At 46.5% G+C, this 26,205-nt stretch overlaps 1 protein-coding gene and 1 long non-coding RNA gene across 2 annotated transcripts in view; both read right to left on the reverse strand.

Annotated features, from left to right (window-relative positions):
• MDGA2 (MAM domain containing glycosylphosphatidylinositol anchor 2) overlaps positions 1-26,205 on the reverse strand; it is a 191,385-nt gene that overhangs the window by 158,756 nt on the left and 6,424 nt on the right. The gene's annotated exons all lie outside the window — the stretch shown is intronic.
• LOC137476565 (uncharacterized) lies at positions 215-25,426 on the reverse strand. Its single transcript, XR_011000425.1, has 2 exons — positions 24,934-25,426; positions 215-435 (listed from the first exon to the last, which is right to left on the reverse strand). It is a non-coding gene; the product is annotated as an uncharacterized lncRNA (long non-coding RNA).

Below are 26,205 nucleotides of genomic sequence, written 5' to 3' on the forward strand. Positions count from 1 at the left end.
CAGCTCTCACTGAGGTCACTTTTGTCACACAAGTGGCTCCTGCAGGCAAGTTCAGACTCAATTTTCACTTCTGCTGAACACCTGCCACATGTGGCTGAGGGATTTTGGCTGTTCTTTATTCTCTTCCCACCTTAAAGCCCTCTCAGAACCAGCACAGCAGCCTCAAAGCCAGAAAATGACAATTTGAGATTATTTGGAACTTTTTGATGCCCTCAAAGATACATCAGCCCTAAAAATGAGGCAGGGAGTGGCTCTTGGTCTAAGAAGTTCTGGAATGGTGGAGGAATGGGGAGAATTCATCACTGGGATCATCACCCAGAGGTTCCTGCAGCACTTGGGGGTTTTCAGGCAGGTTAAATATAAAAATTTATGTTGCTTGTTCAGCATTCCCAGCTCAGGTCTGGAATTTTGGATGGTGGTGACATCCCCCAGAACCTGCATTAGGAATAAAGCACAGCTCCCAGGGTGCTGGAATTGCATGTTCTCCAGGGAATAGCTCACACCAGCATGGAAACAAACCGGGAAAAAAGCAGCACCACAGCCTGGCTGAGGTGGAGAAAGGCTTGTGGAAGAGCTGGAACCTTTCACAGGACCAGCTGCTGGGCTACAGGTCTAAACCCACCCAGGAATCTCCAGAGGAAGTGGGAATGCTCATTCCAGGCATTTCCTGCAATCCTAGCAGCACATCTGAGCTCACCCCAGAACGTTTAAACCTTATTTAAAATTTCAATAAGGGAGCGGCAGAACGAGGAGCCGGAGGATTGGAGGCACAGAACCCACAGAAGTTGCTCCCACTGCCTCCCATCAGGGCTTCTCTGGGAGCCAATTCTCTCATTTTCACCCTCCTCAGGAGAGCAAGCCAAGCACAGCGGGGGAGGAGGGGGGGCTGCACGCTTTCTGTGCATGAGACAAAGTCAAACTGGGCAAAAAATTATGTTTTCAGCTTTTACAGTGACCTCAGGACCTCCAGAGACATCCTACAAACAGCATTCCACACTCCCTCATCCATCCCCAGCTGCTCCAAAATCCTTTGAGAAAGGAGACACACAAGACCTATGAGCCCAGGTGGCCAAGAAGGCCAAAGGCACCTGGGATGGATCAGGAATTGTGTGGGAGAAGGACCAGAGCTGGAATAGTCCTGATTGTCCCCTGTGCTGGGCACTGGTGAGGGACATCGAGGGCTGGGTCCACTTGTGGACACCTCATGAGAAGAAGGACCTGGAAGGGCTGGATAGTGTCCAGGGAAGGGAACAGAGCTGGGAAGGGGCTGCAGCCCCAGGAGAGGCTGAGGGAGCTGGGAAGGGGCTCAGCCTGGAGAAAAGGAGGCTCAGGGGGGACCCTGTGGCTCTGCATAGCTCCTGCCAGGAGGGGACAGCTGGGGGGGGTCGGGCTCTGCTCCAGGGAACAGGGACAGGAGGAGAGGGAATGGCCTCAGGCTGGGCCAGGGGAGCTCAGGGTGGACAGCAGCAGGAATTTCCCCATGGAAAGGCTGCTCAGGCTTTGGAACTGCCCAGGGATGTTTGGAGTGCCCATCCCTGGAGGTGTCCCATGAATTCCTGGAGGTGGCACTCAGAGCTCTGGGCTGGGGACAAGGTCAGGACAGGGCACAGCTGGGACTCTGATCTTGGAGCTCTTTTCCAACATCAACAATTCCATATAAACCTTTCCAAAATCCACAAAACCTTTGGCCCTCCTCAGTGTCATGCTCAGCCAACCAAGCCAAGCCCTGCCATGGTAAAATTCCTTCTCTCCTTCTTTTCCCAAGTTCCCAGCATTTCCAAAATCCTATCCTATTTCCCTTTTTTTTTCCCCCCTAACAACCCTCCCAGCATTTTCCCAAAGCAACAAATTAGAGCCCACAGATTTTCCCATGGGAGACAGCTCTCTCCAGGCAGGAGCAGGAATGAGAAGGTTGGTGTTGACCTTTCCACTCACTTTGTTCTCCGAGGGCACTGCAGAGATCCCAAAATTCCCTTAAACACCACTCCAAGAAGGAAAACAAGATGGAAAAATGAGACTACCACCCTCGAGGCTTTATTAGAGCTCCTCCAAAAGCTCCAGGAAAACTGAGTGATCCCTCCTGCAAATAAAGCAGGAGCCTTGTGAGAGCTTGGAATGGTGTGAGAGAAGCAGCAGCCTGGAAAGTGCTGGGAGTACAGGAAAGGCACAGCAGGAAGCAATGGGAAAAATTATTTTAGGGAAAATATCCCACAGAGAAAAGGTGCCTTGCCCACGGTATTGTGCTTGGAATGAGATGATTTTAAGGTTCTTCCCAATCCAAGTAATTCTGGATTCTGGGAGTTAAACTCATCCCACCTCCTCCTGACTTTAATATCTGATTTTCAGGAGAACAAGACTAATTTAGGGACTAATTCCAGGCAGGGATGGAGGAGGAGGTGGAAAAGCTACAAACAGGAGTAAACCCACCCAACAGCAGAAATTCAAGCTCATTCTAGAAGATGGATTTTGAACCTCGTGGATTCTGAGCTCCAGGTAACTGGGAAGCACAGCTGGATCTCTGGGAGGTCGGCATTCCATGAGCTGTGCATGGGACACTCCTGAAATTCAGCCTTGTTTTCCTAGGGAATTGTTTCCACCCAAGAATAAGCCACTTACAAAACAAAAAACATACACAGTCTCTTTCCCTGTTCTATTCCCTTCATTCCAGTGGAACATGAGAGTATTCCAGAGAAAGTTTGGAATATCAAAACCTGGTCACACATTGATAAATAAATGGGAGTGCAGACAAAACACAAATTGAGGGAACGTGACACAGACAGGATTATTGTTTACATCCAAATATCACCAGAGCAGCCCTTTCCTGGAGAAACAAATCCTGACCAATAATTTGGCTTTAAAATGTCTCACATGGAGGATGCCCCTGGATCCCTGGAAGTGTCCAAGGCCAGGTGGGATGGGGCTTGGAGCACCCTAGGATAGTGGAAGGTGTTGGGTTGGAATGGAATGAGCTTTAAGGCCCCTTCCAACCCAAACCATTCCATGATTCTGTGGTTAATCCAAGCTTTTTTCCCCCCACAACCAATTTCAAAAGCAAAAATTCCAACAAAACTCTCAGGGAGAAAAAAGGGGAGACTGGAATGACTTTTCCACCATTCTGCAATAATCATGGAACACTGGGAAGCCGGGGGCTCCTGATGATCCCGGTTGGGATCTACCACATCAGGAGCTGCCACTCCACCTTGCCCATCTCCATTTCTCCATCCCAACAAAAGGCTCCAATCCCAATATCCCAGTGGGAATCCTGCCGGCAGATCTGTGATTAAAGGAACTTGGGCTGATCCCACACCAAACTAACAACGGGTAACGACAGATCAACTTTTCCTGGAGCGGATCCTTTTCCTTGTCCCTGGGAGCACCAGCAAATTCCAACAGCATCTCTCCACAGCAAGACAATCACCAAAATCCCCAACTTTTCCATGAAAAACAAACAGATGCTTTTCCTTCTCCCCCCAGTCTGTTTGCAGTGCAAGGCTCTGTCTTTGTCACTTTTCCAAGGACAAGGAAGTGACAGTGCCACCTCCAATCCTAACAGGGAATGCCCGATCTTCCCTCCACTTCCACTTCCCACATGTCCCAACAGCCACATCCAGGTAGAAGTCCTTCATTTTCATATCAAACAAGAAGATAAAAGCACATTTTTTGGGAAAACAATGCTCTGAGATGGAGGCTTCCATCACAGAAAATCACACATGGAAAAGGATTCACACAGAATAACACCAACATTTTCCATCACTCCATAGTTTTCCCCAGAGCTGGATCTAATTTAAAGAGGGACAAAGCAAAGGCAGAAGTGCTTTCCCAGAGGAAACCCCAAATCCCAGGATTTAGCAGGTGTCTGGGCTGCTGTGCAAGGACTGTCCTCATATAAATCCAGAGTTTCCCAGTCCCAACTGGAGGATTGGGAAATCCATCAGGATGGATTCCCACCACCTCATGGGACCAATCCACTGCTCTCAGAAGGATGGTGGCTGCTCCCCTCACACCTAACTGGTGTTACTGGGCAACTCTGGGAGCCTTCCCTACCATCCCCTTGTAGAGCTGCATTTTTGGGAATCCACTGAATTCCATGACCTTTGTGGGCCCCTTGCAGCTCAGGATATTCTGGGATTCTCCAGACAAGTACAGAACCTTCCACTCGCCTCAGCCACCCCCTGAGCCCTTCCCTTGTGGGTGTCCTGTCTGCATTTCCTGATTTAAATAGAACCTGGAACGTGGAGATTCCCAATTTTAGCTGCTCTGTAAATCCCTGGAGCGCAAAGCCTCTGCTAACCCAGCCTAATTTAGGCCAAGATTTAATTGTCTCTTTTATCACTGCAATGAATGACGGATAACGGCGACGGCATTTTAGGGATAGCAGATCCACAAACCACCCCAGAGAAATGCTGGATAACCTCAGCCACCCCTCAGTTTTTGGGATAGAATTCCCATTCAGCTGCCTTAGAATCCCTGGATATCTGGCTTGGAATAGACCTTCAGAGTCCACTTTGTCTAAGCCCTGCTGAGGGCAGGAACAGCCCCACAGGACCAGGTTGGTCTTGAGGTTGCTCCTAAAAAATCCAGTGTGCCCTTAACTTTAAGGATTCCCTCATCCACATTTTTCCTTATTTTGGGATAATTCTTCACCCAAACATCCCTTTGTCTCCTCTGCTTCCTCTCCAGAGCTGCATCCACTCCATCCATGAGATCCCAACTTCAGACACCCCGGGATGAGCTTTTCCCACTCCGATCCCTTTTCTTCCCATCCTCTGGAATGACTTTGGAAGCAACAACACAGCTCCTAAAAAACCACAGATGCAGGTTTCTGCCAGCTCAGGTGACCTGGGCCAAAGTCTGGATTCTCTGGGAGGTACTGCTGGATTTGGGAATACTCAGAACTGCTCAGAAAATTCGGATCTGGATGCTGAACACGGTGACTAAGATGAAGGACGTGAGCATTCCAAGGTCAATCCAGGAATGGGAATTTCTGTCTTGGTTTTAGCAGAGCCAGACAGAAATCCTGATGGCAGACAGAGAACCTGGACATCTGACAGCTCCTGTTTTCCAGAGGCTCAGACAAATTGCTGGATTTAAAACCTGACCTACTTCAGTGTCTGCTTTATCTTGGATTTTTTTCCCTTCAGGATTCCAGCTTTTCTTCTGGGATTTTTCCCCCACCCTCAGAAAAGCATCTTTTATACCTTAAAATAAATGTAAATACAAGAAACTATCCATGCCACTCTAATTAGGGAGTTTGCCAGGTTAAATTAAAGTTATCAAATTTTTTTTCCATGAAAAATAGAGAAGAAAAATGCCAGGGAAAAAAATCTACACCAATTATTTCCATGGCCAAGTTGTTTCACACATAAAAATTAATAAATTTAATAAGGACAAACCATGAAAAAAAAATATTCCTGAGTATTTACAACAACCCAGCAATCTCAGGCTACTTAAATGTGGGGATAATCATGGAAAAAAATTTGCTTCATCAGAGCACCAGGAAACCCAAGGACACAAGGTTGGGACTATCCCCTCAAGGATCATCCCATCAACCATAGTGGAATGGGAAGGACTTTATTCCTCTTTATTAATGCCACTGGATAAGGGAAAACCAAGTCATTGACAGCAGTGATTTTGTCCGTAGGAATCCCAGTAAAATAGGATTTACCCATATTTTCTATTTGGAAATAAATAAAAATAAATATAATTCTCTTTAATTAAAATCTGGCCTCCACACCTTTTACCAAACAAACAGAAAAATGGGAAAACTCCCACAAATATTTCTCCCTTTCTGCGCTGAAGTCAAAAGACGCCAGCAGATTCTCACAAAGATGATTCCGTGTGCTCTGGGAATTATTTGAGTTCTACTCAGTTTTTCAGCTTTGGCCCTAAGAACAATCCCAGAATTCCAGAATGGTTTGGGTGGGAAGGGACCTTAAATTCCATCCCATTCTAGCCCTTTTCCGTGGGCAGGGACACCTCCCACTGACCCAGGCTGCTCCCAGCCCCAATGTCCAACCTGGCCTCGGACCCTGCCAGGGATGCAGGGGCAGCCACAGCTGCTCTGGGAACCTGTGCCAGGGTGAGGAACTTCTCCCTCCTATCCAACTTCACCTGGATTTTGGTCAGTTTGAAGCCATTTCCCCTCATCCTATCAATCCATGCCCTTCCCAGAAATGCTTCCATAGATTTTCTAGTGGGGGAAGGGTTTGGGCTGAATCCTTGTCTGCAGCAAGCAGGAAAAGCCTTCCATGTGCTCTCCTGAAGGAAATTTTCCTGAAGGAAAATGTGGATAATTAAAGCTGAAAGGAGATCAATGGCATCAATATTTTGGGAAGTGGTTCCTGGAGAGAGATGATTGCCCCTCTCCATAAACATAGCTCATCCAAGGACTTGGACACCTTCCTTCAAACAAATCCAATACCTCCTGGAATTTGCACACCTGGATTGAACAGTTTTCCTAAAAATGCACCAGCCAGGCTGGAAAAAGTGACCCAGGGAATGCAGGGGAAGGAATCTGTGATGTCCAGGGAGAGGAAATCTCCTTGCTGGACAAGGGATGGGCACCATTATGAATGAGGAAATCCATGGAAAGCACCAAATCCTGCAGGAATAGAGGAAGGAATTAAACCAGCAGGGCTTGGGGGATTTATTTTTGATTTTCTCCTTCTCATCAGCTGAAGGTGGAGGAGCCCCCTTGATGCCTGGCTGGCTCCACACTCCCCATCCTGCTTTTCCAGCTTCTCCAAACATCCCTCAGCTCATCAATTACGGCCAAGGAAAAACCCCACAAATGAAAAATGAGCAACAGGAGTGACAGGGAGAGGGGGAGAGGAAGAACAAATGGATTTGGAATGGTCTTCCCGAGCTGCTAATTAAAGCCTGGATGCTCCTGCAGGTGGGAGAGGATTGATTGCAGCTTTCAGACGTTTCAGTGCAGGGAGGTTCGTTAGGGAGCGCTTGGTAATTATTCTTTAGGTCCAGGCACTTGAAGCCTTGGTGGAAACAGTAATTAATGGTAAAGGAGAAAAGGAGCTGGAATGAGTAATTAGGGACATGTGGGATGGGCACAGAGTGCGGATTGGAGAAACTCAGGATAGAGGAAGGCTCCTTGTCCACGGCAGGGGGTGGGATGGGATTTAAGGTCCCTCCAATCCAAATCATTCCATGGTTCTATGGATTACAGGGAATAAATCCTATGAAAGGGACAGCCCTGCTGCTCGAAATAGGAAGGATGTGGAGATGTTGGAGCAAATCCAGAGGAATCCATAGAGCAAATCCAGAGGAGCTGCTCCAAGGGCTGGAGCTGGGCTGGGAGAGTTCTCAAGAGCTCAGAGCCCCTTGCAAGGCCTGAAGGAGCTCCAGGAGAGCTGGGAGAAGGACTGGGGACAAGGGATGGAGGGACAGGACCCAGGGAATGGCTCCCACTGCCAGAGGGCAGGGATGGATGGGAGATTGGGAATTGGGAATTGCTGGCTGGGCTGGAATTCCCAGAGCAACTGTGGCTGCCCCTGGATCCCTGGCAGTGTCCAAGACCAGGTTGGATGAAGCTTGGAGTAACCTGGAATTGTGCTGATTTTCCTGGAAAAGGGAATTTCACTGCTGGAATCATCATTCAGTGCAAAAGGGATGCAACAAGGAGCAGAGAGAGAAGAGGACACAGCTCAGGCCTGGAATAAATAAAGAGGGAATAAAACTGAGAGCTTGGGGAGCAGGCAGAATTCCATGTGCCTTTCTCCCTGCACCACCTCGTTTTCCCTGTGTTCCTGGAAATTCCTAATCTGAGCTGACAGGAATAAATTACGGTGGGATTTTATGAGGTTTCTTCAGGGAAACATTTCCAAAAACCCACCCAGCTCTGATCCTGCAGCCTGGGCCAGGATTCTTCCAATCCCAAATTAATCAATAATTGATAAATCCATTAAAAACACAGCCTCACAGCCTTAGTAATGAACCCCAGAAGGATATGGGGTGGAATGGACCTTAAATCCCATCTCATTCTACACTTCCTTTCCCACTTCCCGCTATCCCAGGATGCTCCAAACTGGCCTTGGACATTCCCAAAGGTACAGCCACAGCTTCTCTGAGAATCTGGGCCAGAGCCTCACTAAATATTACAGAAAATTCCATTTTTAAGCAAATTTAACACACTTAAGCCCAATTTTGTCCCATCCTCCAGCACCATGGCTCCAATTCCTAAAACAATTTCCAAAAACTCCTTTTTCTCCACCTCATCCTGGTCCAAAGGGATAAAACCAGAGGTTTTGAGATAATTATTCCAAGAGAAAAGCAATTTCCAATGGAAAAACAACATCCCAGGCTTTCCATCAAATTCCTGCTCATCTCCTCCAGTGCTTTTCCAATCAATCCCATTTTTTAGAGGGGACTGGGGACGTCAGGGAGCTCTGTCTTGGTTCTTAATTAATATTTGTTTGGCTAAAGCCAGCCATGACTTCATATTAATTAATTTAAGTAATATTACTTGAATATTTATCATTAAATATAATAGCAGTTCTATAGAACATACAAATTATATTGATATTATATAGATTAAATATTACTTTAATATTTCTTATTTGTTATAGATTAAATTAATATTACTTTAATATTGATTATTACATATATCAATTATCTAGAAACTATAAAATATATTATTATTAAATTAATATTACTTTCATATTTAAATATAATACCTATTTTACAGAACCTATAAGCTACATATAGTTTGTTATTAAGTTATTATTTTAATATTTATAATTAAATATGTCAATTATATAGAACCAAAAAATTCATTAATAATTTATATTGATTAAATAAATATTAATTTTATTTTATTATTAAATATAAATTATATTACTAATTCTATACACCTATAAATTATATTAATTATTTCATATTATAATATTACTTTAATATTCATTAATAAATATAATATTAATTCTATAGAACCTACAAACTATATTAATAGTTTCAAATTGATTAATATTAATTTAGTATTTATAATTAAACATAATATCAGTTCTATAGAACCTATAGATCATTTGAATTTCATATTGATTCGTATTATTTTAATATTAGATATAATATTTAACCTATAGAACCTATAAATTCTATTAATAATTTGATAATAATTAATTAAGATAAGAACTGTTGGGTTATTAGAGGTCGTCACTAACTCCTGACCTTGGCAGCTCCTGGAGCGCGTCACCGGCGGCACCTTCGGATCAGAATCGTGTGAAAATAGAAACTGTGTCAGCCCCAGATTAACTTGAAGAGCTCCACGGGCTAAAAATAATGAACTCATCTCCATTTTCCCCATGCAGAAATCCGGGATGGTTTTTAATCCCTTTTCCGGGTGGGGAGGAGGAAGTTGGAGCCTCGGTTTTGGATTGGGTTTGAGCCTTAGTTCAAATGCCAATTTTTTTTTTTTTTTTTTTTTAAGGAATTGAACTCCGGATTTCTCTTCTGCTCATACGTGCCATTGAAGGGTGGTCCAAAAAGGGGAAGGGGGGGTTGTCTAAAAATACAAAATCCAGCCTGATGAGTTTGCACCTAAGCCCAGTTCTAAGAGGAAATGATCCAAGCTCAACGAGGCAGAACTGGGCTGGAGATGGTGCCAGGCACTGAGGGGAGGGGACAGAGAGGCGATACATGAGCCCGGGGGTCACCCAGCCCATGCTGCCTGTGAAAAGATGGTGCTGCAAGTGGGACATTCCCGAAGGAATTATTCCAGAAACATCCAGGGGTTTATGGCCTCGGGTAATTCCAGCTCTCCTGGAGTGAGTCCTGCCCCAAAACCCCCAAGGGACAGCGATCAGGGGACGCTTGTTGGGACCTCGGAGCTTCACCAGCACCTTGGATGGAGAAGTTCTGCCAAACATCTGCTTTTCCTGAGGAATTCCCTGCATTTCCAGAGGCCCCAAGCTCAGAGGGATGAGCTGAGGAACATCAGGAGAACTTCCCAGCAATTCCAGCTGGAGAAGATGTGGCTGCTCCATCCCTGGAAGTGTCCAAGGCCAGGTTGGAGCACCCTGGGATAGTGGAAGGTGGGGATGGGTTCCATGGGATTTAAGGTCCCTTCCTACCCAAAGCATTCCAGGATCTGAACCATCTCCCATTCCCAGCACTGGGAATGTGCCTGGACCAGGATGAAGAGGCCCAGGAGTTGGATTGGGTGATCCTTGGAGGTTTCTTCTCACTCAGGATATTCCATGATTCCCACAGCAAAGCCCTCAGCCCTCACTTCCTCTGCAGCTGCTTCTCCTGAGACAGGGAAAACCATTCCATGGCTTTTCTGGGATTAGGGGAATGCTGCAGGCTGAGCAGCTTCCAGTGAGGAGGTCCCCAGATGATCGGGGGGGACCTTGTGGAGCCCTGACAGGAGGGGACAGCCAGGGGGAAGTCAGGAACTGCTCCCAGTGAACAGGGACAGGAGGAGAGGAAGTTCAGATGGGATTTTAGGGAAAACTCCTTCATGGAAAGGGTTGTCCAGCCCTGGCACAGCTGCTCAGGGTGGATCCCCTGGATTCCTGGAGGGATTTAAATCCATGTGGATGTAGCACTTGGGGACATAGGGCTGTGGTGGCTTGGCAACTTGCCTGTTGTTCCTACCAGCTCTGTTCCAGGTTATTCCTGATTTTCCCTCGAGGGCTGAGGACATTCCATGGTGGCTCCAAGGTACTTGAAAAGACAACACAGGAACAGAACATTTGGGCTCTAAAACTTGTAATTCCCCAAGGAGAAAAGTTCCATTCAGCTCATATAAATGGGGGGTTTTAGCTTTTTTTATCTCTGGATTCTCCAGCAAAATAACATAGCAGGAAAATCCAACTGATTTTGTCATTCCTGCTGTTCCTTTGAGGAGTTTTCTCCTTAAAAGCAAAGTCAGGCTCTGTTTTAATTCTTCCATGAGATCCATGATCCATTTTGGAATGGGCAGGGGTGGAGTCCCCATTCCTGGAGGGATTTAAATCCATGTGGATGTGGCACTTGGGGACATGGGGCAGGAGTGGCTTTGGCAGAGCTGGGCATGGTTGGACTCCATCTTCAACGAGTTTTCCAACCTAAAGGACTCCTGACAGCCCTAAGGAAGAGGAAATCCTACAGGGAGTCTCTCCAGAGAAGAGCAGAGATCCCTCAAGGCACTGCCCAAAATCTCTTGGTCTTCCAGAGCTTTCAGGCCAAATCCCTGGAAAACCAGCCTGGAATAAAGGCCATGCATGGAGCCACAAGGAGCTGTGTCCTTAATTCCTATCTCAGATCCAAGAGAAACCAATTTCTGGCATTGTATTCCCCAAAAACTTCAGCACATGGAAGGATGTTTCTTTTCAGAAGTGGATTTTTCCTGGTTTTTCCCTCAGAAGCTGCCCCAGTGACGCTGTCCCAGCTCGAGCTCATCCAGGAGAGCTGGAGCTCCTTCCTCCACTCCCAAGAAGGGTTCATCCCAAATTCCCTATTTTTCCCTAATATTTCGGCTCTATTATTCATAGCTGCTAATTCACTGCCACCAGCACCCTCAACAGGGATTTTCCAACCCCTTCCCACATGAATCCACCTCAATCCAAAACTTATCCCCACCTTCCTCCCACCCTTGGGGATCCATATCCATGAAACCATGAGGAAAAAAAAAAAGCCAAAAAAAGGGGAAATTCTGGATTTTTCTCTGTTGGAAAAGCTGAGAAGGAAGAAAAAACCACAGGGAGCATTTTCTCCTCTCTCCAGCCTTCAGGAGAATTTTCCATCACTGGGATAATCCCGACCCCAATTGCAGCTGGCACCGCTCTGGCTCCAAACTGGGAATGGGGAGGAGCCTTTCCATTCTCATGGATAACAAATCTAGGAATCACAGGAACTCCTTCAGACTCAAAATTCAGTGGATTATCCCCAAAATCCTGACAGGATTCCCACCAGGAAGGAGGAGCAGGGATTAGCTGGAATACGGATCCTCAGGCAGAAAATAATTTTTCCAGAGGGGGAAGAAGAAAAAGAAACTGGATAAAGTGAAGTTTTGGTTGTGAATTTCTTCGATTTTCTGTTGGATTTTTAGATCCTATATAGGAAGTCCTGAAGGAAAACCTCGTGTCCGAGTAGCAAAGTCAAAATGTTTCCATTAGGAAAGGGAGAATGGAAAAATCCATAAAAATCAGTTCCCATTTCAAGAGGGAGTTTTTTCAAAGCAGCTCAGGATTTCAGGATGGATTCCTAAATAATTCAAGGGAATTGATTGGAATGTTCCACCTCCCCCTCTGGATGGGCTTGAAGCTCCACAGGGAGCTCCAGCCCAGCTCGGATCCCATTCCATGAAATCTCAGCCAAAAGGGGAAGAAGGACATGGTGTCCCAGCTGAAGAAGGGCAGGGACAAGGCCAGGAGAGCATCCCAAAATAGCAGCTAAACAGGGAAAATGTGGGAAAGAGGAGAACCAGAGCCTTGAATTCTTGGTGTGGGAAATAAGGGGTTGAAGCAAGGAGCATCCATGAAAACACAAAATACATCTTTTGTTAAAGCTTTTCGAAAAATGGAATCACTGATGATTCCAGGGCTGGAGCCAGGCTGGGAGAGCTGGGAATGTTCACCTGGAGAAGAAGAGAATCCAGGGAGGGCTCAGAGCCCCTTGCAGGGCCTGAAGGAGCTCCAGGAGAGCTGGAGAGGGACTGGGGACAAGGGATGGAGGGACAGGACCCAGGGAATGGCTCCCACTGCCAGAGGGCAGGGATGGATAGGATATAATTCCCAAGGATCAGGAAAAACCAATCCAAGGTGGAAATTAAAATGTAACACCAGCTCAGGGAAAAGCTGCCATTATTGGATACTGATATTTTTAAAGGGATTTTTTTTCCCATCACTCCCACAAGAAGTTATCCCAGCAATTATACCACTTTCCTGTATTTTATCCAAACCATTCCCCCTCCAAATCATGACCTCTGTGGAATGTCTGATGACCCAAGGAATTAACAATAATTAAAATAATCAAAATAATCACCATCAGCACTAATTGGGATTTCCCCTTCTTCCAAGCCCTAGTGACAATGACAATTCCAAGCCTAAAAATTTGGGAGCAGAGGGGTATGAAAATCACATTCCACGCGTTTTGTGGGATTTTGGGACCATTTGGCTGTGCTCAAAGGGTTTGAAATCCCAGGAATTGCTAGGAATATCAACAGTGGTCAAGATTCCAGAGGAATCCTAAAATTATTTAAGCTGGGAAAAGCCTTTAGGATCGGAGTCCAACCATATCCACATTTTTTGGGGAATATTTCCATGGATAACAACTCCTCTACTCCCTGGGCAGCCCATTCCAAGATTTTCCAAGCCTTCCTGGGAAAAAACAATTCCTGATCTCCAATCTGAGCCTCTCCCAGTGTGACTTGAGGCCAATTCCTGGCAGAGCTGCTCTCCCGCTTTCCAGAGTTTCTTGGAAAATTTTCTTCGTTTCCTTTGATCAACTGGATCCAAAATAAAACCTTTTCCCTAAAAATAGCTGGGACTGGAATACTCAGCTGATTTTGGAGGGAGCATTTGTGGAGCTGGAATAAAAAGACTCAGCAGCACAAATCCCTGATTCCAACATCACACACAGGGAAGGGACAACTTCCCCATTTTTCCTTCCTTGATCCCAAATTGTTTTGTGGGAAGTGTTCCTTTTGTTGTACAGCTGCAGAAGGTGCTGAAATAATTCCTGCCATTCCCGTTTTCTGGATAAATGATTGTTTTTCCACCTTCAGCAGCCATTACCAGCTTTCTCATGTCCCTGCTGGTTGAGACAAAATTCTAGAGGCAGAATTCAGCCCTGGGGTCCTTTCCACGAGGTTTTGTTGCTGGAATCAGCTGGAAATGGATCCCCAGGGACTGGACAGCCAGTGATTGTGTTTTGGGATCTTCCTCAAGCACTTAATCGTTAATTTAAAGCATCAAGAAAGATAATTCCAGGAAATCCCAAATTCCTCTGCCAAGAGGTGACCTCCACATCCCACCCTGGGATCACACCTTATTCTTGCTCTCTCCATGAATCCCAGCCCAAGGCTCAAACCCCTGGGAAGCACAAATCCCACAGGAGCCACTTGCAGTGGCTTTCACTCCACCCAAAAATCCCTGAGGGAATTTCATTCGGGTGACACTACAGCCTTAGGGAAGAAAGGGTTAAAAATTGGGATAAAAAGGAAATCACCCCAAACATGAAATGAAAGGGATTTTAAATATCATCCCATTCCAGCCCTTTTCCATGGACAGGGATCTTCCACTGTCCCAGGTTGCTCCAATCTCATCCAACCTGGCCTTGGGCACTGCCAGGGATCCAGGGGCAGCCCCAGCTGCTATGGGAATTCCAGCCCAGCCAGGAATTCCCAGTTCCCAATCTCCCATCCATCCCTGCCCTCTGGCAGTGGGAGCCATTCCCTGTGTCCTGTCCCTCCCTCCCTTGTCCCCAGTCCCTCTCCAGCTCTCCTGGAGCCCCTCCAGGCCCTGCAAGGGGCTCTGAGCTCTGCCTGGAGCCTTCTCCTCTCCAGGGGAGCATTCCCAGCTCTCCCAGCCTGGCTCCATGTGAGAAGCCTCTTCAAATCCTGAAGTTTATTCCATTTTTCCATGATATCCAGGTGTTAGAGAACACTGCACCAACTCAGGTTCAAAGCTGACTTCATCAACATTCCCAGGATTATTTGCTCACTCACACCAGGTCATCTCCAAGGGCACAAATCCTTGGAATCAGGATTGATTATCACTCCACCAAATTAAATCCACCAAAAAAAAAAAAAAAACTGGATCATGAACTCCTTTTGCCACCGGAATAAATCAATCTGGGCTCCATTCCCAACTGCCTTAGCCAAGAAAAATCAGGATTTCAGATGGAGCAGCCCCACACACTCAGAGCAGACCTTCATCCCACCAGCACCCAGAGGTAAAATCTTCAATCCCAGTTTGAATTCCCAAAATTCCTTAATCATCTTCCCATTACTTGGTTCCCTGGAATATTCCAACAACCCAAATCTGCACTTTTAAAGCTCCTCCTCCGCCAAGGAGGAACAATTTGGCTGCCAGGGAAGTCAGAACTCCAGCAACATTTTGGGAATGCAGCACCTAATGGGCCACTCTGGAATTTGGGCCAAGTGACTCCAAGTGACCCCAGTCGATTTTGGTGGGAACAGCACATGGATCATCCAGGCTGCAGGGAAACTTGGGAACGCAGCCGGCACTTAAGGAGCAATTAAATTTTCAGTGGTTAATGAAGCATTTCTGCAGCATCAGCACCCCTGGCCCTGCTGGTGGCAATCAGGAGAGGGAAAAGCAGCTCTTAGTGGGGTCTCCAGGGGAAAATTCCATTAAAATTGTGGATTAGAGCCATTCCATCTTGGATTTGGAGGGGTGGGAAGAGGTTGGGCAGTTGCTTGGGGTTGAACCTGATTTTCTCAGCTCCCTCTCCTGGAGCATCTCGGGGCTTGGATTGGATTTTGTCTTTGGAAATTTGGGAATAAACAACATGGGGGATTTGTGGGGGGAGGATCTGTTTGCACCTCCTGGTTTTCCTGCTTGGATGCCCCATAAAGAAGGCTGGATGGACAAATCCATGCAAAACAGCTCCTAAGAAAGCTCTTGGGAGAGAGCATGGCGGGGGCTGAGGGAGAAATCCCAAATTTGATAGGAAAAATGAAATTAAATGTTCATGTGAACAGAAGTCCTGGAGAATTCGTGGATTTAGGGAAATTGAATATTCACGGGGGACATTCCCAGCAGCCAGACCCACATTCCCAGCTCCACTGAAAAGAGGAATTGTTTTCTATCCATTTCCACCAGGCATGGAAATCCTTGGTTGCAAAGGGGAACAAGACAGGCATGGAAAAAGGGAATTCTTTCCCATTTTTTTAGTGTTACCCTGATCCATGATCCCTGCAGAAGATAATCTGGAATACAACAACACGCTCCTGATCTAACACAAATTCCCAATTCTCAGCAACTCAAAAATGGAAAACCTGCTCTTCTCCCAGCACGGATACAGAAGCACATTCCAAGGAAAGATAAGGATTAATGCTGGATTCAGCATTCCAGTCAGGATCTGAGATCCTCCAAACATTGCTGGGCTCATCCCCAAAATAACTGGGATTGGTTCTGCCGTACAAGAGCCGAGCAGTGCCAAGGTCTCCTTTGAAAAAAAAAAATGGGAATGCAGCATTCCAAGGAGACACAGATCCATCACTTCATACAGAAAAGCTGGGATTTGATTGGATCTCCTCTAGTCACAAATCAGCTGGAGCCACTGGATGCAAAATAAACCCATAAAACATCCCAGGAAAGGGAGGATGATTTTTCCTTAAGGAACACAGGCTGTTTATAAATGCTCCAATGGAAGTTGTCATCCCAAGAAAAGCTCCCAACAGCTCCATTTGTATTCCAACTTATCTGGGAGGAACAGGGAAAGCTTGGAGCAGATCAATGCTGGGGGCAAGGCTGGGATGTGGCCAGACTTTCACTCCCTGCATGGAAGAATCCAGGTTTTCCCCCAGGTTGGCACTTCCAGTCCCTTCCAGCACAAAGCAGATCATTCCCTAAAATTGGGATAAGCTGGAAGATGGCTCAGGGATGAGGAGAAGGAGTGGAGGTGCTGGAAGCACCTCAGACTGAAATCCTCCATTCCCTGGGCTGATCCCACTGTGTGGGAAGAGGGAAAAGGGGGAATTCTGCCCCACTCAACACAGAGCTGCTGGAGTAATCCACAAGGATCCACAGAGCTGTCCCAGGGCTGGAGCCAGGCTGGGAGACCTGGGAATGCTCCCCTGGAGGGGGAAGGCTCCAGGGAGAGCTCAGAGCCCCTTGCAGGGCCTGGAGGAGCTCCAGGAGAGCTGGAGAGGGACTGGGGACAAGGATGGAGGGACAGGACACAGGGAATGGCTCCCACTGCCAGAGGGCAGGGCTGGATGGGAGATTGGGAATTCCTGGCTGGGCTGGAATTCCCAGGCTGCCCCTGGATCCCTGGCAGTGCCCAAAGCCAGGTTGGAGAGCACTTGGATGCACCTGGGACAGTGGAAGCTGTCCCTGCTTGGTCCCTGGATGACCTTTCCAAGTCTCTTCCCAATCCCAACCATCCCATGATTTTATGGAGTGATATTCTGGACACAGAGGAAGCCCCACCACGTTCCTCCAGCTGAAGGTGCTGAATTCCAGCAGCTCTGGGATTGCTCCTTCAGCCCCACATCCCATCCAGCCTAAATTTTTAATCCCAAAATCCCTGAGGTTGGAAAATCCCTCCAGGATCGAGTCCCAGCTGTGCCCCATCCCCAGAGCTCCGAGTGCCACCTCCACGAATTCCTTAGGCACCTCCAGGGATGGGCACTCCAAACCTCCCTGGGCAATTCCCACCTTTCCAGGAAGAAATTTCCCTGTAAATTCCCACCAATCTCCCACACCCCCAATCCTAGATCCACATAAACGGAATTAAACAATTGGAGTTCTGCAGGAGGAGGACTTCCAGCTCTTTGTGCTGCCACTGGATGGCCCAGAAATAATTTAATTTAATCTCCTTTTGACCCAGTTCTGGGCAAACTGATTTATTTTTTTACATTGTTGTTCACTTACCAAAATGAGAGGGAAAAAAAATCATTTAAGCCAAGATGGAGCAAAATTATATTGGTTTTACTGCCAGGTTTTGGATTTTGTTGAAATATCAACATTTGGGGAGTTTTTTCTCAACCCAAAATATTTGTCTTGTTGTTCTTTGCTTTAATCACTTCATTAAATATGCAAAACCCCAAATGAAAATATCAAGATGACAACAACATTTTAATAGGGGAAATCTTACAGTTCTCCAGGTCTTTTCCCCCCTTTTCTCAGATGTGGTTTTATCCAAGAGCTGTTTCCACAGGAATGAATTATTCAGGATAAATTAAATAAAATAAAATAAAACCAGAGCTGAACTCAGCCCTCATGGCCAGTTCCAAAGGAGGGGTAAAAAGCTGGATAAACCTTTTTCTGTTTATTTTGGCCTGACACCCTTGGATATGGGAATGATGAATTTTTAATGGATAAACTCATATATATTTTTTACTATTTATAAAAAATAAATAAGGATTTTTGGTGGGTATAAAAGATTTTTTTAAGCTGCTGGAATGAGTCCAGAGGAGGCCACGCAGCTGCTCCAAGAGCTGGGAATTTTCACCTGGAGAAGGGAAGGCTCCAGGGAGAGCTCAGAGCCCCTTGCAGGGCCTGAAGGGGCTCCAGGAGAGCTGGAGAGGGACTGGGGACAAGGGATGGAGGGACAGGACCCAGGGAATGGCTCCCACTGCCAGAGGGCAGGGCTGGATGGGAGATTGGGAATTGGGAATTCCTGGCTGTGCTGGAATTGCCAGAGCAGCTGTGGCTGCCCCTGGATCCCTGGCAGTGCCCAAGGCCAGGCTGGACACTGGGGCTGGGAACAGCCTGGGACAGTGGGAGGTGTCCCTGCCCATCCAGGATGGGATTTAAGGTCCCTTCAAACTCCCAAGAAAATCATCCATCCCTCAGGATTGTCAAAATGTCTCCAGTTGTTCCATATGCTGTGAGAGAAGGAACTGCCCCACTCGAATTTATGGGAATGAGGAAAACCAGGGAAGGCAGGATGCTGGAAAACTGCATCAGAACTCCCGCTGTGCCGGGATTTTTGGGAGAGGAGGAGCTCTGGAAGAGCTGCCGGGTGGGAAAACAGAACTTCTAGCAGTCATCGTTTAATATCCTTGTTAACTGCCACGTGGATTAATTCCAAGAGGAATTATTTTTCCTAAAAATAATAGTGGATTAATTTTCCCATCATTTTTGCTGAGGCAGAGCTGCTTCCTGCAGAGATGAGGGGTCTGGGGGGTGCTTTGGTTGTGGATGGGACCCAAATTTAAATCCAGGCCAGCCTGCAGAGCAAAATTCCTCAAGAATATCCCTAGAACCCTCAGAGGGGAGCAAAACCTTTCCCTGAGATCCAGGAGATGAGAGGAAATTCCTGATTGAGCCTCAAATGAAACCCCAAAAGCAAATCCCAAAGGGAATTGTTTCCTGACATGTCCCAGACCTATTTTACCTCGCAGGGATCAGGGAAGAGAGCCTAAAAAATCCACACTATCTTTGTTTTAGGGTTTTTGGGGGGTTTTTTTTGGTGGGGTTTTTTTTTTGGTTTTTTTTTGGTTTTTTTTTTTTGTCTTTTGTCCTTTTAGACCCCCTGGAATCCTTCCAGGATTAAGTGTGGATCTCCCTGGGGTGTTTTCCTTATCCCTGCCCCAATTTTGGACATTTTTTGGCTGTCTAAAGCCTCAAACTCTTCCAGTCACACACAAATCTCCACAGAGGTGCCCAGAGGAGGGAAAATTCAGGAAGGTTTTTCCACAGGCAAAGGATTCCATCAAATTCCAACATCATGGGGGAAAAAAAATCCCAGATTTTTCCCTGGAAAAGTAACATTGGAAGTGCTGGACAGGATTGGAACAGCCTGGGACAGTGGAAGTGTCCTTGGCCAGGCCAGGGATGAGCCTTGAGCCCCCTTCCAATCCAAACCATTCCAGAATTCTGGGATTCTAAAGATTCCATTTTTCCATAAGATAATCAGGGAATATCCTCAGCACCACCCACCCAGGACCCAAATCAAATTCCCAAATTGTCCCAAATTCCCACCTCTCCCTCAGCTCGAGTTTGGGAGGATTTACTCTGATTTCTTGGATGCACTGAGGAGAATTCCAAGGAAAATTTAGGCAGCACCATCCTTTGATTCCCACTTCATTTTTCCATAATCCTCATTTTCCCCTCCCCATTTAAAGAGGCACCAAGCTGAAAAACCTTGCCATGTTTTCTTTAAATTCCCAATTTGTCTGTATTTTTCCTCACAATAAAAGCGGGAATTATTTCCCAGCACCTCCTGGATATTCCCCTGGAGTTGGGCAGCTCAGAGCTGATGGAATTCCCACTAGAAAGTGCTCCTGGGACCAGATCTCCTGAATTTTCCATGAAATCCAAATGATCCTTTAATGCTTCTTACAGTAATTAATAATCTCTCTCCTTTTGTAGGGATTTTTTTTTTCCTCCCCTTAAACTCAATCCAACCATGGCAGCTTCCTCAGGACATGCTAATTATGATGACTATTATTATTTCCATGGCCAGAAATCCTTGGAATCTGTGCCAGGAGCTGAGATCCCACTGGGCCAGGAGATGCACAAACCCACCCTAAAGGCTTTGGAGGCCAAGGAAATCTGGATCCAAGGGGGGAAAAAAGGAAAACAGCTTTAATTTTCACTCCCTGCTAAAGGTCTCTGTTCCTTGGAATTCTCCATTTCTCCCATTCCCTTCCTAACAGAAATATTCCCATCACATCCTCCTGTTAAATTTGGGAATCACCCTTCTCTTCACACAATTTAACACCCCAGGAATCCTGAGTTTCCCTGGATGTGAACACTCAAGTTCAGCCTCCCCTGGAGCATCCAGAAAATCCAGGACCATGCATAAAAATCCTTTATTCCAGCTGATCCCTGAATATCCCAGGTTTGTGCAGTTTGTGAGGGATTTTAAGAACATTTGGATGTGAAATAACCTCAGGAGGAGGAGTTAATTAAAGGAGCTCTCTGATGAGGGAAAATGCAATTCCCACTCTCAGGGAGAGGCTGGAAACCAAATCCTCGTGGAGAGAAATCAACCCTTTGGGGATCTCCATTCCATGAAGGATTTGTTCCCACTCAGAACCATTGAGGAAGGAAAAGCCCTCCAAGATCAAGTCCAACCATTCCCAGCACTGCCAATGTCACATCCACAGGAATTTTAAAAATCCCTCCAGGAATTCCAAACCTCCCTGGGCAGTGCCAAGGCCTGAGACGCCTTCCCATGGGGAAATTCCTGCTGCTGTCCAACCTGAGCCTCCCCTGGCCCAGCCTGAGGCTGTTCCCTCTCCTCCTGTCCCTGTTCCCTGGAAAAAGAGCCCAAATCCCAGCTGGATACAATCTTCCAGGAGCTGATCAGAAATGAATTCCAAATAGAAACTTTGTAACACCAAGATCTGAGCAATTCCACGGATTGGATCCTTTAGGAAGGTTGGAGGCATTTTGCAAAGTCTGGGAGCAGCAATAAAACTTCCTGCAGGAAAATCCACAATATCCCATTCCAGCCCCTGCACTCCCACTGTCCCAGGCCGCTCCAAGCACAGATGTCAAACCTGGCCTTGGGCACTGCCAGGGATCCAGGGGCAGCCACAGCTGCTCTGGGAATTCCAGCCCAGCCAGCAATTCCCAATTCCCAATCTCCCATCCATCCCTGCCCTCTGGCAGTGGAAGCCATTCCCTGTGACCTGTCCCTCCATCCCTTGTTCCCAGTCACTCTCCATGGAATGATTTCCAATCCCAGCTCCACAAATCTCCATCTCCCAACTCCCCTTCCCATTCCAGCTGAAATGAATCCCAAAGTCCTCTCAAAGTTTCCCACATTCCCAATCCAACTACACAACCTCATTGCCCTTTTTGCCAAAGGATCCCCATGTCATTTTCCATTAAAAAAAAAAAAAAAAAAAATCAGCACGAGGACCTGGAGCAGAGGAAATTCCCAACCATTCCAAATCCATCAGCACAGCTCAGGGATCACCAAATCATCCTCAAGCCTCCCAGTGTGAGTCCAGTGAGGATTTTCCAGGTTGAGAAAACATCCAAATTCCATTGGAATTCCTTTGGATCAGGACTTTGAGGACACCCAATAAGCCTGGAAAGGCTCATCCCATTCCAATCCAGAACTTCTTCCACTCTCCCAGCTCAAATCCCATCAACCTGGCCTTAGACACTTCCAGGGACCCAGGAGCAGCCACAGCTGCTCTGGGAATTCCAGCCCAGCTCCTCCCACCCAGGAATTCCTTCCCAGTATCCCATCCAGGGAAGCCATTCCCTGTGTCCTGTCCCTCCAGGCCTTATCCAGACACGGATTCTCCCACACCCCTAATTTTTCCTGACCAAATCTCCAACTGCAGAGTCTGGATAAGGAAAGGGTTCGTTGGTTATCCAGGGTTCACCAGTTTATCCCACCCTGTCCCAGTTTTCCCAGCCACAAATCCCCAAACTGCTCAGGCAGAGCACACAGAACTTTAGTGTCTCCCAAAAAATCAGCTGGAAAATCCCACCCAGGAGTGAAGAATTCCAGAGCTTTCCCAGCACACACAGAAAGGAAGGCTCCCATTTATTCCTTTAACACCCTTATTTAAGGTCTGCCTTCATTCCTACAATTTCCCACAATCCCTAAAAAATATGCAGGAGCTGCCTTCCCTCAGCACATCCAGGAAAGGGCTCTTAGGGGAGGCAAGAAAACCCAGAGGAGCAATCCCATTGGATTCCCCAGGTGGGAGTTTGGTTCCAGGGTATTGACACTGAGCTTCTAAAAACCCCAGAATTTTGAGGGATTTTTTTTTTTTTTTGGAGCACAGAATAGCTGTGGGCAAAAAAATGTTCTTTTTTCTCAGGATTGGGATCCCAGCAGGAAAATTCCAGGGGTTTTGGTGCCTGAGGTAAAGCTAAGCTTTGCTATAAGGCAAAAATAGTTAAATTAAACTAACGAGATCCAATTAGTGCTCATGGAGCTTGGAGCAACCTGGGATAGGGAGAGGCTTCCCTGGTTAGCAGGGGTGGGAATGGGATGGGATTTAAGGTCCTTTCCAACCCAAACCATTCCGGGGGGATTTTTCCCTCATATTTTATTATTTCAAGGCTTTTCAGCCTGGTTGAGCACAGATTGCTGGGATCTGCTGGTGTGTGGAATTCTGCACTTGGGAAAGAGCTGGCACTGCCTGGATGTTCCCTTTGGCCCAGGAATCCATGGATACCAACACAGTATAAATCCCACCCTGTCAATTTGGAAAAAGCTTCTTAATTCATCATTTCAGTCCCATTTTCTGCTGGCACAGACCATTCATGGAATATCCCAAGGTGCAAAGAACGCACAAGGATCAAATGCAGCTCCTGGCAATCCCAGAAACTCCAGCTCCATCAGCATCCCACAGCCAGGTGCAATTAATTAACAATCAATTAATTGGTGTCCCAGTACAACAAATTTACTTTGAATAGAGCCCAGCTGGGATCAGGAACCTCTGGTCAAAGATCCCATGGGGATCAAATCCAACCCCTGGCCCTGCTCAGGAGAATCCCAAAAATTCCAGCTCCTTCAGCACCCACAGCCAGGTGACATTAATTAACTGATAACCAATTAATTGGCAAAAAAATACAACAAATTTAGGTTTGATAGAGCCCAGGTGGGATCAGGAATAGATCCCACAAGGATCAAATCCAGCTCCTGGCCGTGCCCAGGAAAATGCCAGGAATTCCAGCTCCATCAGCACCCACAGCCAGGTGCAACTAATTAATTAATGATCAATTAATTGGTGTCAAAATACAATAAATTTAGGTTTGGTAGAGCCCAGCTGGGATCAGGAACCTCTGGTCAAAAACCTCACAAGGATTAAATCCAGCTCCTGGCCCTGCACAGGAAAATCCCAACAAATCCAGCTCCATCAGCCAGGTGACATTAATTAGCTGATAATTAACTAACTGGTGCCCTAATACAAAGGCTGATAGAGCCCAGCTGGGATCAGGAACCTCTGGTCAAAGATCCCATGGGGATCAAATCCAGCCCCTGGCCCTGCCCAGGAAAATCACAGGAATTCCAGCTTCTTCAGCACCCACAGCCAAGTACAACTAATTAACTAATGATCAATTAATTGGTGTCCCAGTACAACAAATTTAATTTTAATAGAGCCCATCTGGGATCAGGAACAAGGCCAAGGAGCAAACCCAGCCTTACTCATCCCAAACAAATCATTCCAAAGACCTCCGGCTCCCTTCCTGCCCATGGCACATGCACAGCCTGGTTTAAAAAAAAAAAAAAAGGAATTCCTGGAAGAGGCTGGGATTTCTCCCATTGGATTGGGGAGCAGCTCCTTCCTCACCCACTCAAGAAGTGGCTCCATCCTTCCCTCTCCTCCTACCAAACTTTTGTTCCAGCAAGAAAAGGGATGGATTCCAAAGGCTGACATATTCCATGAATCCCTGATTTTTGAATAACTGGAAAACATCTCTGTGTTGTGACAGTTTCGAAGTGAAACTCCTCAGTTTTGAGAGTTCTCTTCTGTTTTGTAGCACAGAACTCATGCAGGAAAATAAAAACACTAAATTCTCAGGGCAGAAGAACTCCCAGCACATTCCCGTTTTTCCGATCACCTGGGATAACTCTTGCAAGTCACAATTTATCCCAAATCCCACAGCTTTCCCATTTAGGTTCAACATCAGCAATCCTAAATTCCTTAAAACCTCCTTTTTCTCCCACATTCCCTGGAATTCACTCAATCCACATGGGATAACCTGGAAAAGCACGTGGGAGAGCAACTCCAGAGGCAGCCCTGGGAGCAGAACCCCCCTCCAGCCCCACAGAAGCTGCTCCAGGACTTTTACCCCCCCCCCCAAAAAAAAAAAAAAAAAAAAAAAAAAAAAAAAAAAAAAAAAAAAAAAAAGGAGCACAGTGAGGAAATCCCCTATCCCTGTTTTAAGTTACTTGGAATTGAATTTCTTTTTCTGGGAAAAAATGGATATTCCAAAACTCTCTGACCACCTGGGATAACTCTTGGAAATCACAATTTATCTTGAATGCCACATCTCTCCCCTTAGGTTCAACCTCAGAAATCCAAAATCAGCCTCATCCCAGAGACTCCAAATTCTTTCAAACTTCCTTTTTCTCCCTGGAATTCCATCAATCCACATGGGATAACCCAGAGGCAGCAGTGGGAGCAGAAACCCCCTCCAGCCCCACAAAAGCTGCTCCAGGACCTTCACTCAAATCCCACAGAAAAACCTGGAGTGCAACAAAGAAATTGCCTCCCTAACTTAGTTAGAATTTCACATCCAGGAAAACCCTGGATTTCCCACCCATCTTTCCCTCCTCTTTCAGGCAAATAAATGATTTGAATAAAAAATAAAAACATACGCTGGGAAAAGCAGGATAACAGGAGCAGCCAGCTCTACCAACTCCTTCCAAGGTGTTTTTTGGGAATCAAACTCTAACTCCCAGCTTTAAGTCATGGTCAGGATTAGTTCCAGGTGGGAGGGGTTTATAAAAAAAGGGGAGTGGGAGCAGCTCTGGTTGGTTAATGAGGTGCTCCAGCTGCACCAAATTGGGATCATTCCCATTTTTCTGCATCTCATCCTACAGGAGGGACAGCTCAGAAAAAAAGGGAATAACTTTGTGCCTGAAGAGAACAAATTCCAGCTTAAAACCTATCCCAAAAACTCCCATGGCAGCTTTCCCATATGGATTTGAGCCTCACTTCCCAAATTTCTGGATTGCTCCACATTCCATCAAAACAATGCTAAAAATCAGGAAAATGGGAAGGGAATCCGATGTCCAGGGAGCAGAGTTTCCATTTCCAGTGAAAACAGCCTCCAATCCTGTGGTGATCCCAATTCCTGAATCTCCCCTCCACTGGGAATATTCCCTTAATTCCTAACTCATATTCTAGAGGTGCAAAATTTCCCAGTTTTCAGCTCAGGGGGAAGCTGGAAGCTGCTGATGGAATATCTGGGATGGGATCCACGAGGGAAGTGGATGGGATGAAGTGGGAATATGGGAAGGAACAACTCCCATCCCATCCTTTTCCCTCCTTCCTCCTGCTCCTCACTCCCATTTTCCCATTTCCAGCACAAAAAGCCATGGGTGGCACAGCTGGGATGCCAAAAATCCCTTTTTTTAATCCTATGGAAATCCAGGAATTTTTGAGGTATCCAGCTCCATTTTTATCATGGAATGTCATAAAGAGTGCAAATAATTTTCTTGGAAAAGGGGTGATATTTATGGGATGAAGAGACACAAAGGCAGGAGAGGCTGGATAAAATGGTGTTGTTATAAACATTCCATGATGTGGGAATTCCATCAGTTCCTCAGATTGGATCTTCCTTCCCAAAAGGCTGGATTGGGATACAAACCATCCCAATTCCCTGCAGGCACATTCCAGGTCCCATCACTTCCAAAGGGTTCCCAGCTGAAAATCCTTGGGAAAATCCTTCACAAGGATCTCCCTGATGCCAGAAATTCCAAGGAAAACCTCACACCCTCACGGGGTGGGGGCAATCCCTGCAGGATGCCTCTGGAAGCGCCTGATTATCCCAGGATCATCCAGAGCCTGCCCAGCCACTCCAACAGTCCCACCCTGCCCATCTCTGGGAGCGTTCTCCAAGTGTTCCTGGGATTCTGGGATTCTGG

Source organism: Anomalospiza imberbis, chromosome 6 (genome assembly GCF_031753505.1).
Source record: "Anomalospiza imberbis isolate Cuckoo-Finch-1a 21T00152 chromosome 6, ASM3175350v1, whole genome shotgun sequence".
Classification (NCBI taxonomy): Eukaryota; Metazoa; Chordata; class Aves; order Passeriformes; family Viduidae; genus Anomalospiza; species Anomalospiza imberbis.